General features: G+C 44.7%; 1 pseudogene; it reads right to left on the reverse strand.

The window, feature by feature from the left end:
- Nucleotides 1–625: 625 nt before the first annotated feature.
- Nucleotides 626–1,669, reverse strand: LOC139014667 (RNA-binding motif protein, X-linked 2 pseudogene; annotated as a pseudogene).
- Between the last annotated feature and the right edge of the window lie 10,560 nt (nucleotides 1,670–12,229).

Consider the following 12,229-nt stretch of genomic DNA (forward strand, 5'->3'; position numbering starts at 1 on the left):
ATTGGTGTTTATTATTCTCATACATGTCCTTTTATACTTTTACTAGATATGTCTATATTCCCAAACCAAGTATATGTTGTTTTATATGTTAAGTTTTTGAAAAATAGCACAATACTTTCTGAAACCCTTTTTCCCCTTAATGTTTTTGAGAATTATTCACAATGATATATATATAGCTGTGGTCCATTAATTTCCTCTGTTGTGCAGTATCTCATTATATGAATAAACCACAATTTACTTACCCATTCTCTGTTGATGAACATTTGGATTGCTTCCCATTTTTTATTATTACAAACAATGTTGCAGTGAACATTCTTTTTTTGACCTCATCATGATTTATTTTTTCATTCTTACTTTGGATTTGTAATTCATAGGAAGATATCTTACCACCCATAATTTCACTTGAAAAATTTACATCAGGTTTATCTCTTCCTCCACTTCTTTCTTTCTAATCCTCAGCCATTGTCTTCCTCTTAAATTTATCCCAATAATGCATCTGATCCCGTTCTCCTTCGATTTCCTTCTTTATTATCCAGAAGGAGGTGCTTCTTCTACAAGAAACCTGGGTGCCAGTCTCTCTTATTTTTTAAATATATTTTATTGATTTTTTTACAGAGAGGAAGGGAGAGGGATAGAGTTAGAAACATGGATGAGAGAGAAAGATAGATCAGCTGCCTCCTGCACAACCCCTATTGGGGATGTGCCCACAACCAAGGTACATGCCCTTAACCAGGATTGAACCTGGGACCCTTCAGTCTGCAGGTCGACGCTCTATCCACTGAGCCAAACCGGTCAGGGCATGGGTGCCAGTCTCTTGCTCTCTTCTTTATCCCGACTGGTTTATTAAAGCATTTCTCGTTAGAACCAATTCTCTTAACAGCTCTGAGTTTTTGCTGCTGTGCTTTTTAGAGCAGGGGTCCTCCTTTTCCATTATTGCCTTGTTTCTGGGAGGTGAAGTGGAGGCTGGCTGCTCTGCGGGTACTTCCAGATTAGTCCTCGTTTTTTCTTTTCTTTATTTTCTGTGTCTCTGTGTGTTGGTGGGGTTGTCATCTTCAGAGCCCCCAGGTGAATTCAGGGGAGGGGTTTGCGCCCCACATCCCTTATCCTGGACCTCTCTGGTCACATATCCACTTCTCCTGAGTCCTTAGGGGCCCGATAATGAGACACGTGGTCCACTCGGATGGTTCTCCCTTTGATCCTGATCCCGTTAAAGTTGTCCACGGCCAGAATGGTGCTCCTCTGGTCTTCATAGCAGAGGAAACAGAATCCTCTGGATCTCCCAGTCTTCTTGTCCCGCACCAGATGGATGTTCGCGACCTCCCCATACTGTGAGAACACACAGATGACGTCCCCTTCCGTCAGTTCGTAAGGAAGGCCGCCCAGGAAGATCCAGGCGCTGTCTTTGTACTGGGAGTGCCAGGACACGGCCGGGGCGGAGCCGAGCTGGGCCTCGCGGTCGTTCAGCTCCTGGATCAGCTTGACTTTAGTTAAAGGGTTCATCTCCGCGGGGTGGGATTTCTTCAACAAACCCTTCTCTTCTGGGACTGCACCCTGGCCTCTCCAGGTCGGCCAGCCCTCGATGGGTGGCCCTGCGCCCAAGGCTGAAGGAAATGGGGGCCGCGGAGGGTCCCGCAGCCGCGCAAGGTCCCGCAGCCGCGCAACACCCTCTTCGTCCTCCGCCCACTGGCCGGCGCGCTGCACGCTGGGAAGGTCAGTCTGGGCTCAGTGGGCGGGGCCCATGACCAGCGCTAGAACTACTTTCCCATGAAGCACTGCGGCGGCGACGGGAGAAGGCGGATGCAGAGTGGGAGGTAATTGTCGCTCTTTTACTTCGTAGAAGCTCCTGGAGCCCAGCGCACAGGGACCTGTAATTCTTCAGGGAGGTGGGCGTGGGAGGACGTGGCCTCATTCAATCGCGTAGACACGATGCCAGGTTTAATATTTGACAAGCTCTGGGTTCAAATATTAATAAATAGAGGTCCTCCGCTGTAGAGGCTCCCAGTCCAGTGGGAACAAGGGCGGGCACCGTCCTTGGGGCGCAGGTGCTTGGGGCACCGGTGCTTGTGACGCGGGCCCTGCACACCAGCCTCACCGAGTCGCTGGGAGCGCGGTGGCCTGGCTGCCGGCCAGGAGGCCTGGCTCGGGCGATCTTCGTAAAAACACCCTGCATCCTTGCCACGGCTGGTTTGGCTCAGCGGATGGAGCTGTGGACTGCAGGGTCCCTGGTTCAGTTCTGGTCAAGGGCACATCGCAATGAACATTCTTTTAAATGTGTCTTCACGCACAAAGGAAAAAACCAGAGTATATACACCCATGTGGTTCTGTGTGATTTAGATATCCATGAGTGGAATTGCTGGGTTAAAGGGCATATGCACTTTCATGCGTCTTGTCTTCACCTTGAGATATTGTCTACTTGGTCTCCAAAATGCTTGAACCAATTTACACTTAATTCAGCAGTGTAGGGGAGTTCTCATTTCTCCATTGGACCACAAAATTTGAAACTGTCAAACTTTTTAATTTTCCCAAGCTGTGGATAGTAAATGGTACCTCATTAAGGTTTAATTTGCATTCCTCTGATTAATAATGAGGTTGAGCATCTTTTCATACATTTATTAACCATTTTGGCTTTTTATTCTGTGATTTACCTCTTTATCATTTACTCGTTTTTCTATTGAGCTTGTGTAAGTATTGATTTATGAGTTATTTCTATATTCTGGGTTTGAGTCCTTTGTCAATTCTATCTTTTGTTAGATTTATTGTGAGGTACTTTGTAATTTATTTCTTAATGTTATAAATGACATCTTTTTTAAGTTTTATTTTTCAACTCTTTGTGTCTGAATATAGGAAAGCAATTGAATCACCTTGCTAAACTCTCCTATTAATTCTAATAATCTGTAAGTTATCTTGGCTCTTTCTATGTAAATAACCATATAACCTATGAATAATTGCATGGAAGTAATAGGTAATAGATTGAACAATGCCTCTCCCCAAAGATGTCCACAATCCAATTCCCAAAACCTGATAATATGTTACCTTGCATGACAAAATGAACTTTGTAGATGTGACTCCATTAAGGGTTTTGAGATGGGGAAATTTTCCTGGATTATCCAAATGGGCCCAATATAATCACGAGGTCCTTTTAAGATGGAGGCAGAAGGGTCAGAGACAGTGAAGGTTATATGATGACAAGTAGCACAGAGAGACGATATGACGATGGAAGTAAAGATTGGAGTGATGTGCTTTGATTATAGAGGAAGGGGCCACAAGTCAAGGTTTGGGAGTGGCCTCTAGAAGTTGGAAAAGACAAGAGAACATATTCTCTCCCAGAGCCTCCAGAAGGAACACAGCCCTGCTGACACCTAGATTTTAGAACCATGGACTAGACTAATTTCCAACCTCAAGAACTGTAAGAGAATACATTTGCATTGTTTAAGCCACTAAATATGTGGCAATTTGTTTTAGAAGCAATGAAAAACTAATACAAAGTACATGTAAGATAAACTTTTTGAGACCTATTTTGTCTGATCTTGTCTTAATTCTGCTCTCTCATTTGCAAGTTTCGTGGCTATAGAATTCTAGGTTGGGATCCTGTTCTCAGAATGAGATAGGTAGTTTTTTCTCCTCTTACAATTTTTATGTCATTTATTTCTTTTTCTTGTCTTACTATGCTGGCCAGACTCTGCAAGTACAATGTTGAGTAGAAAGGTGTGAAAAGATGCCCTTGTCATTTTCCTGATTTTAAAGGGAATGTTGCTAATACTCTACCATTCAAGTATTCTAATTGCTATAAATTATTGGTAAAGTGTTTTCAGTCAAGTTAAAGAAATTTCCTTATTCTCCTCTTTGGCTACGATTATTTTTAATACGAATGAGTACTGATTTTTATCAAATGCTTTTTTCTGTGCCTATCAAGATCGATTTTCTCCATTAATCTATTATTGTGATGATTTATATGAATACTTTTTGTTTAAGTTGGACCAACTTTGTATTACTGCAATATGACCAGCTTGGTTCCGCTACATTAAGCTTTCTAACATTGTAATTAAAACTTTGACTTACATGCTTATGAGTGAAACTGGCTCTAAGTTCCCGTCTTCTGCTGTCCTCATCTAGTTTTGGTTCAGGTTTATGTAATTGAATTGGGGAGTGTTCTCCTCTCATCCTATTTTGTTTGTTTTGTGTGTGTGTGTGTGTGTGTGTGTGTGTGTGTGTTTCATTTTAGAAATTATTTATTTATAGCTACAAGAAGATACAGATTCAATTCTCTTAATTTCATACACTCTGATCCACAAACACACTTCCGTTGCCTTCATTCTCCCTATATAGTTATCTAATACTAGAGGCCTGGTGCATGAAATTCGTGCACACGGGGGTGTCCCTCAGCCCAGCCTGCACCCTCTCCAATCTGGGACTGCTGGCTCCCAACCGCTCGCCTGCCTGCCTGCCTGCCTGCCTGATTGCTCCTAACCACTCCCCTGTCAGCCTGATTGACGCCTAACTGCTCCCCTGCCAGCCTGATCGCCCTAACTGCCCTCCCCTGCCAGCCTGGTCACCCCTAACTGTCCTCCCCTGCAGGCCTGGTCGCCCCCAACTGCCCTCCCTTTCAGGCTTGGTCCCTCTCAACTGCCCTCCCCTGCTGGCCTGATCACCCACAACTGCCCTTCTCTGCCGGCCATCTTGTGTCCACACAGGGGTGGCCATCTTGTGTGTTGGAGTGATGGTCAATTTGCATATTACTCTTTTATTAGATAGGATGAGCCACATAATATATTACTTTTACATATCCTTTCCTGTACAATTTGGTTTTTCCCTGGAGTAAATAAATGGCCTCTTTTTATTTGGTTGGATTTTTTTACATAGTTTTCTATGTGCCAATCAGTAATTCTTCCCGAAACTCTCGCATAGAACTATAACTCAGTTCACTTCAGTATTAGGCAGCTGATATTGTTGTTTTACATGGAGAAATCTCTCCAGGAATTTTCTTGTTCTCTCCTTCCAAATTGGATTGTACTGTGCCTGTTCCTGCTATTTGGGGATTATTTCCCTCTGCTAACACCTTTTATATTCCTTTTGTCTCTTTTCTATTTTGGAAAACCTTGTTTCCAGGGTTTTCTCTTTCTTGGTTTACTGGTTCATTTTGGTGGAGCACATTCTCGTATTTTGAGGAGGGGAGTATGGAAGGTGACATTTTTGAGGCGTAACTGCTCAGAGTTTACCTTCCTTCTGCTCTCCCACTTGCTTCTTTGATGGGTCCCGAGTTCTAGATAGGAACCTTGTTCTTTCAGAATGTAAAGGCATTTGGTCTTCTACTTCCAGTCATGATGGTGAGAGACCAATACTCTTCTATTCTCTGTTTTTTGTACATGAGGTATTTTTCCTCTCTTCTTGCTTGTAAAATATCCTTTTTATCTCTGATGTTCTGAAATTTCATAAGGATATGTTTTGGAATAGATTTACCCCTTACTGCATTGGACTTTTAATCTATAAATATACATCCCCAATTCAGGGAAATTTTCTTATACTATTTGTGTGTGTGTGTGTGTGTGTGTGTGTGTGTATGAGAGAGAGAGAGAGAGAGCATTTCACATATATAAAAGAATATGAGTAATATAAGTTATGAAACATAGTAGTAAGACAAACATCTCTGAAGCCACCAACCTACTTAGGAAATAGGATATTATCAATACCTTGACCTTCCCTATATGTTCTTTCTGATCTCATTTCTGCCTTCCCATGCTGCCCCCCTTCCCTCACCCTCCACCAGCCACATGATCACTCTCATGGCTTTTTTCCCAATCTGATTGCCTTTTAAATTGTTTAACTACACATGTATGTGTTGCTAAATGACAGCTTGTTTACTTGTGCTTGCTTTGAATATTGTAGAAATAGCATCATATGGAGAAATGGCATTCTTCTGTGGTTCACATTTCATTTAACATTGTTCATAAGAGTCATCTATGCACATAGCCATAGTTCATTAACTTTTCATTGCAGTATAGCATTCTGTTGTATGAAGCTATTACAATTTTTTTATTCTCCCAATGACAGGCATTAAGTTTTTTCTTCCTGTCATGCCTACTAGTGTGATCATTTCTTCCCCTCATTTTCTCTCTTCTCTCTGAAACTTTTATTAGTTTTTGGGTCTTCTGGAATGAGCCTTGAATTTTCTTTCCCCTTCTCTTCTGCTTTCTGTTTCTTTGTATTTTTTCTACTGTCAGAGAATTTCTCAAATTATGCTCTAATGCATCTATTGAATTTTTTATTTCTGCTATCGTATTTTGAATTTTTAAAAGCTCCTAGTCTCTTGATTTCCCTTTTTCTAGCTTACTGTTTTGTTTTCATATTTTCATTTGCTTTGTGCATTTTCTGCTTTCCCCTAGGATAGCTGAATGGGTGGGTGGTGGATTTGTCTCTGTGTTTTATATTAGAAGCTCCCCTCTGATATCGTGGGATGCTTAGCTATCTGCTCATATGTTTGAGCCCTGGGTGCATGAGAGGGGCCCATATTCCAGTGGGCTTCACAATAGGGTGATCAAGTGGGGACCCAGCTGTTTCATTGAGGGAACACCAAATGCCAGTAGGTCTTTTTCTTGGCCTAGTCAGTTTCTCCAGAGAGGAATCTTCCATTCTTCCCCCCAGAGGATGTAAGCTTGTCTACCATCATTCTGGCTGCTCAGAAGGGAGAGTGAGTATGTGGGGGTAGAGGGGGTGGGAAGGGAGGTTGACTCACAGATAGACTTTCACTTAGTGCCTTTTTTTAGTGTAGTTCTCTGTTCTCCTTCAGTTAAGCAGGGTGGGAGTGGAGATCTGGTGTCTCACTGCTGCTCAAACACACAGCCAAGATGCAGCTCCTATTTTCAGCCCCCTGCCCACCCCCCTACCTCCATCTCGAGCGGATATTTCAGTTAGAGTCCCCAGAGTAAAAAAATCCACTTCTTGTTGTGCATCACCTTCCTTTTCAGGTTTAAAACTCAGCTCTTTCTGCTCTTCTAAATCAGTTACCACTGACTCTCCAGATTCCAAAATTTTCTGGACATCTGTCATCTGTTCCAGTATCCTCTTCAATTCACTTTGTCCTTGTGCATATATAGTTTCTTATTGTTGTAATTCTTCTTCTCTCATTTTGAGGCTTTGGGGAGGAGGCAGAAATGAAGGCACATGTTTTCAATGTCATTATCCCATAAAGCAGAGATGTTAGAATGTGGGCAAGTACCTGAGGGGAGGGGCATTGGAAACTGCAGGAAGTCCACAAGGCCTTGCTCAGATGTCTGCGCAGCCTCTGGTTTGCAGAGGCTTCCAGGTACTGACCCACTGCCTGCACCGTATTCAGTTATGTAGTGAGTAGAGAGTGTGTGTGTGTGTGTGTGTAAACCAGTGATGCTTTTGCAAAGAGCAGTAGAGGAAATTGCTGTTGAACTGAGGAAACAGAATCAGACTCGGGGCTGGCCCATAGTGTGTGGGTTCTTGACTTAATGCAGGAAAGATTTCACAACACAAGTCCAGGTAATTTTGAGAGTATGTTTATTAAAGCTGGGGACAAGGAAACAAGGAAGGGCCTAGGTTAGAAGAAGCAACAGGAGGGAGCCAAGGTGGGGCTGCTTTGCTCTCTAGAAATGTTAGGAACGAAATGAGCCAAGGAGAGGCTGCTGTCAGCTGACTGGAAAGTCAGAGAAAAGGGGGGCCTTTGGGACACATTCAGGGGCTTAGCCTGGGATGAGCTGCTGCTGTCCATTGCTCCCCTGGTTACAAGTCTCATGGGGATCCTTAGGGTTTAGAAGATCCACATCTGTGGGGGAAGAAGAAGGGGAAGGAATAGACACAGGCGTTATGTTGGGAGGGAGAGCTTGCACTGGGTCCTTTGGCTTGAGGGTTTTAAAGGCAGGGAGTTTCGCCTGGTCTGTGTGGCACAGTGGTTGAGCATTGACCCATGAACCACGAGGTCATGGTTTGATTCCTGGTTGGGGCACATGCCCCAGCTGCAAGTTCGATCCTCAGTGGGGGTGGAAGGAAGGGGTACAGGAGGCAGTCAATCATGATTCTCTCTCATCATTGATGTTTCTATCTCTCCATCTCTGTTTATTTCTCTGAAATCAATGGAAACATATTTAGGAAAATATTTTTTTAAAAGGGCAGGGAATTTAGGGGAGCTCCCAGGGGAGAATCTCAATAGAATATCCATCTTTCATGGTCATGGTCTCCACTGACTGGTCAGTGCCAGGGCAGGAGTCATCACAGCTAGTCCCGGTGTCACCCATCTGGTTTTGCTGCTTTTCTGGGCTTGGAGTTGAAATATAATCAAGGCCTAGATGTTATCTCGACAGAGGAAAGGTAAGAGGGGTCTAAATTGCATGGCCAGCAATATGCCAGAGGAGGGAACGCCACCCTGGGGGCGAGGAGGTCCAGTACCAGTTTTGCTGGTTGCTAGGCACCCGGTGCTTTCCACCCTGGTGACCCTCTGTATCTGGCCAGTTTGTTCAGCTATCTGTCTCAGTTTCCCCTTTCCACTTGCCACGGAATTTTTCTAGCTTCTTACCATCCTGCCTGTCATAGCAAACAAAAGTCTACAGGAAAAGCATTGATGGCCAAGATGCAGATGAATATCACCCACCCCATTCTCCAGTTAAGAGACTTAATTCAGGGGGAGGCAATATCTGGTGCTTTTGAGGAGCAGCTCAGAGTAGCAGTGTTCACTAATAGCACCTGCTCAGACTCCAGGGGGCAATGTGCGATGTGTGATGTAGGATGTACAATGTACTTAGAACTCATGACTCCAACACCTGAGACTGACTTCCTGACGTGGGGAAAACAGCAGATTTCTCACCCTCAGTCAGAAGCCCTTCATCTCTCCCCCTGCAAAGGGCCAGGACTTAACACCGGCTTCCTTGCTTCCACTGTGGGCCAGATAGCCACAAACAGGAGAGCTATGTCTCAAACAGGATGTTAACTTACCTCTCCCATCTAGCAAACCAAAGTCAGATGGGGCAGGTTCTGAAAGAGGACAGTGCAGTCACCATCTGTGCACCCAGGGCTCTGTGGCCCGGAGTGGGGCATTGTCTCAGCGATAGCCCCACATGGCCTGTTTGATTTCTGAGATGTGAGTACTGTTGACGTAAGAGACGTACAAACCTGTAGATAACTTTTATGAGTTTATGTGAGCCAAAACAGATGGCAGTTGCTGGAAAGCAATATCCAAAATGCTCAAGAGAATAATAGTTTTGAGGTTTCTTTTATGCATTTGAGATGAAGGAGGGAAAATAAGGAAGATTGCCTAAGAGTGGGAGAAAACGAGGCAGGGATTGGATTACAAGATTATGTGCTTTCTTAATGGTGGTTATGCCTTTGATGTGTATTACTTTTGGCATTTCCAAGGTATGTTAACCTAGATGCACAAGAACAATGAACAGGGCTGGCTTAAACCCTTTCAGTAAAGAAGTTACAGGCTTGAGGTGTGACTACCCACCATGACCTGCCCAGTTAGGAATTTATGATCTATTACAGCAACATTTTTCGTCCACAGTACTTATGCTTTTCTTCTGATAGTGAGCCCCTCCGTCTTCATAAGGAGCTAAGACAGGCCTGAGAGGAGTGGGAAGTGGGAGAAGGGCCTGGAAGAAAAGCTTCTACTCTGATAGGTAAACAGGTTCTAGACTGTTTTCAACACCACCAAGCCATTCTCAGCAGATACTGACTGGTGTCTGCTGCTCTGATACAATTGAACTCAAATCGGACACTATCTACCTAGAGATAGCAGCAGATCCTATAGGTTAAGGGCTCAATCCCACAAGACTGCCCCCACTTCAGATGCAAGTTCTAAATTCAAGTTGTCACCTGTGTTCCTCATCCATAGGCTATAAATTGGAGGTCCCCAACAATCCTCCCCAACCCCCCAAGCCCCCTAGGTTCGATCATTTGTTAGAACAGCTCACAAAGCTCAGGGAAACATTTGCTTCCACTTAAGAGTTTATTATAAAATTTACTATGATAAAGGATCCAGATGGACAGCCAAATGAAGAGATACATAGGACAAGGTGAGGAAGCATCCTGAGCTTCTGTTCCCATAGATCTGGGGTGTACCACCCCTCCCGGCACGGGGATGCCTTCACCATCCCAGAAGCTCATCACATCTCCTTGTTCAAGAGTTTTTATAGAACTTAAGCTGCAGCACTGAAGCACCCATTCCTGCTTTCCTTAGATCAGTGGGTAGGACCGAAAATTCCAATCCTGACATCACTTGGTCTTTCGGGGTGACCAACCCCATCCTGAGACTATGTAGGGACCCCACTCTGGGTTACCTCATTGCCGTAAACTCGGGGAGATTGAAAGGGCTTGTTATGAATAACAAAAGATACTCCTATTATTTAGGAAATGCCATGGATTTTAGGATCTTGGCGCCAGGAACCAAAGAGGGAAACCAAATATATTTCTTATGATACCGACAGCTACCCTCAGTGATAGCTGCTCTGCTTCCTCCCGGTGGCATTACTCACTTCGGTGAGGAAATGATCCTGCACGCAGCTCCCTTCCCCTCAAAGAGTGGGTAAGGAGGGGAGAAGGAATGGCTGCAGCAGATGCTGTTGGTACTTTGCCCACAGCCCCTAGGATCCCTGGACTGGTTTTCATGCCCCCTCGCTCTCCTCTTCTTGTGATTTCACTCCAAACAGCCTGCACCTGCACCTCTTGATAGACAGCCTGGGAATGTATGTGCCCTTAGGGCCAGCCCTTTAACAAATGACAGACAAACATGGGGGAACAGTCCTCCAGCTCTCTTGCTCCCTGTCGGAGGCAATGGTCAGGTGTTTCCAGAATTCCCACAAGGGATTGAGCCAGAGCTGCTCTCCTTGGGACTCTGCTTTCTGTCATATCTTTGCTTGGCCTCGTTTTTCCAGGCCCCACTTCCCCACCCAACCCCCCACCAGTTTTTTCTGGGAACACTTCTTAAATAAATAATTTTTGCATGAATCCTCTTTTCCAAATCTGTTCCTAGAACTCACCCTCTTATTTCAGAGCCCTTGCTGGTTCTTTGCTACTAAAAATGGAAAGAATGGATAGCCCTTTATTTATAAAGCATGATAAGGATGCTGCAGGTGTGAAAAGGGTGGATCCTGACATGAGGAAAGAGTGGAGACTTAAATTATTTTTCCAAATGAAGGAGAGAGAATTGGGCTTCTGAAGGGAACCTGGAGTGGTTCCCAGGGAGGAAGGGGAGGAAGCCGGGAGTTTGGGGGGAGAAGGGGCTAAGCAGCATGGCAGGATGAAGCCATGCCTTCAGGAAAGACTGCTACTCACACAACCACTGAGTGGTGTGATGTTTGGGGCAAAGGGGTTCCAGTGAAAAGGCTGCTTGTGCGATGCTGCAGTGCAGACCAGAAGACAGGGTGATCCTGGAACTGTGCTCATTCAGTGGAAGCAGAAACTCAGAGAAGAGTACGGAAAAAGTAATCCAGCATGCATGCGATACACACACACACGAAGGAACCCACCAAGAGGTAGAAAAGGAAAAAATAACTTCCTCTGAGATCTGAGTTAGACATGCAATGAGAAACTTGAAATAATTGAAGGATAAATTCTAAATTCATTCCAAGAATACCCAAAGACATCTACAATGTCAGAACAGCATTTATCAATTAAAATCTCTAAGTTGACTCCAGGATTGCTGGAAGGTGAAGGCTACAATTAGAAAGGACAAGCTAAGCAAGCATGTCAAACTCAAAGGCTAACATGGGACAAATAAACGAGGCATGCAGCCTTTGACATGATTGAGCTAAGGCAATGTCATCCAAACCCACAATGGGGGTCCTAGAACATGGCATCCCTCGCCCCACTCCCATATGACCTCAGCCCTTTCCCTAGTCCTCTATGCCCATGGCAGAGCCTGTTCATCCCTGGGACACCCTCCCTCTACCTTGCTCCCCTAGGGGCTCAGCAGCCTGTGCTGATAGCCCTGCCCCTTCCTTACCCTCCCTGTTCACCCTGATGCCAGCCTCCTCCCTGTGTGCCAGGGCCTCACAGTGGGTGCACCAGGGTGAATAAGGTCTAATGCAGTCAGGGAGCTGGGGACCTGCCTCTGGATCCACTCCTACCTCTGTCTCTTTCTCCTTTCAAGTTTTTATTCCACAAACATTTATTCACCACATGCTACTCACCAGGAACTGATATCTTTGTTCTGCCTCTATTCCTATTTCTGTTTCTTTTTCTCTTCCCACCCCCCGCCCCACACCATTCCTGCCTC

The sequence above is a fragment of the Myotis yumanensis genome, unplaced genomic scaffold (assembly GCF_028538775.1).
Source record: "Myotis yumanensis isolate MYYU_CA2020_CCGP unplaced genomic scaffold, mMyoYum1.0.hap1 SCAF_7, whole genome shotgun sequence".
Lineage (NCBI taxonomy): Eukaryota > Metazoa > Chordata > Mammalia > Chiroptera > Vespertilionidae > Myotis > Myotis yumanensis.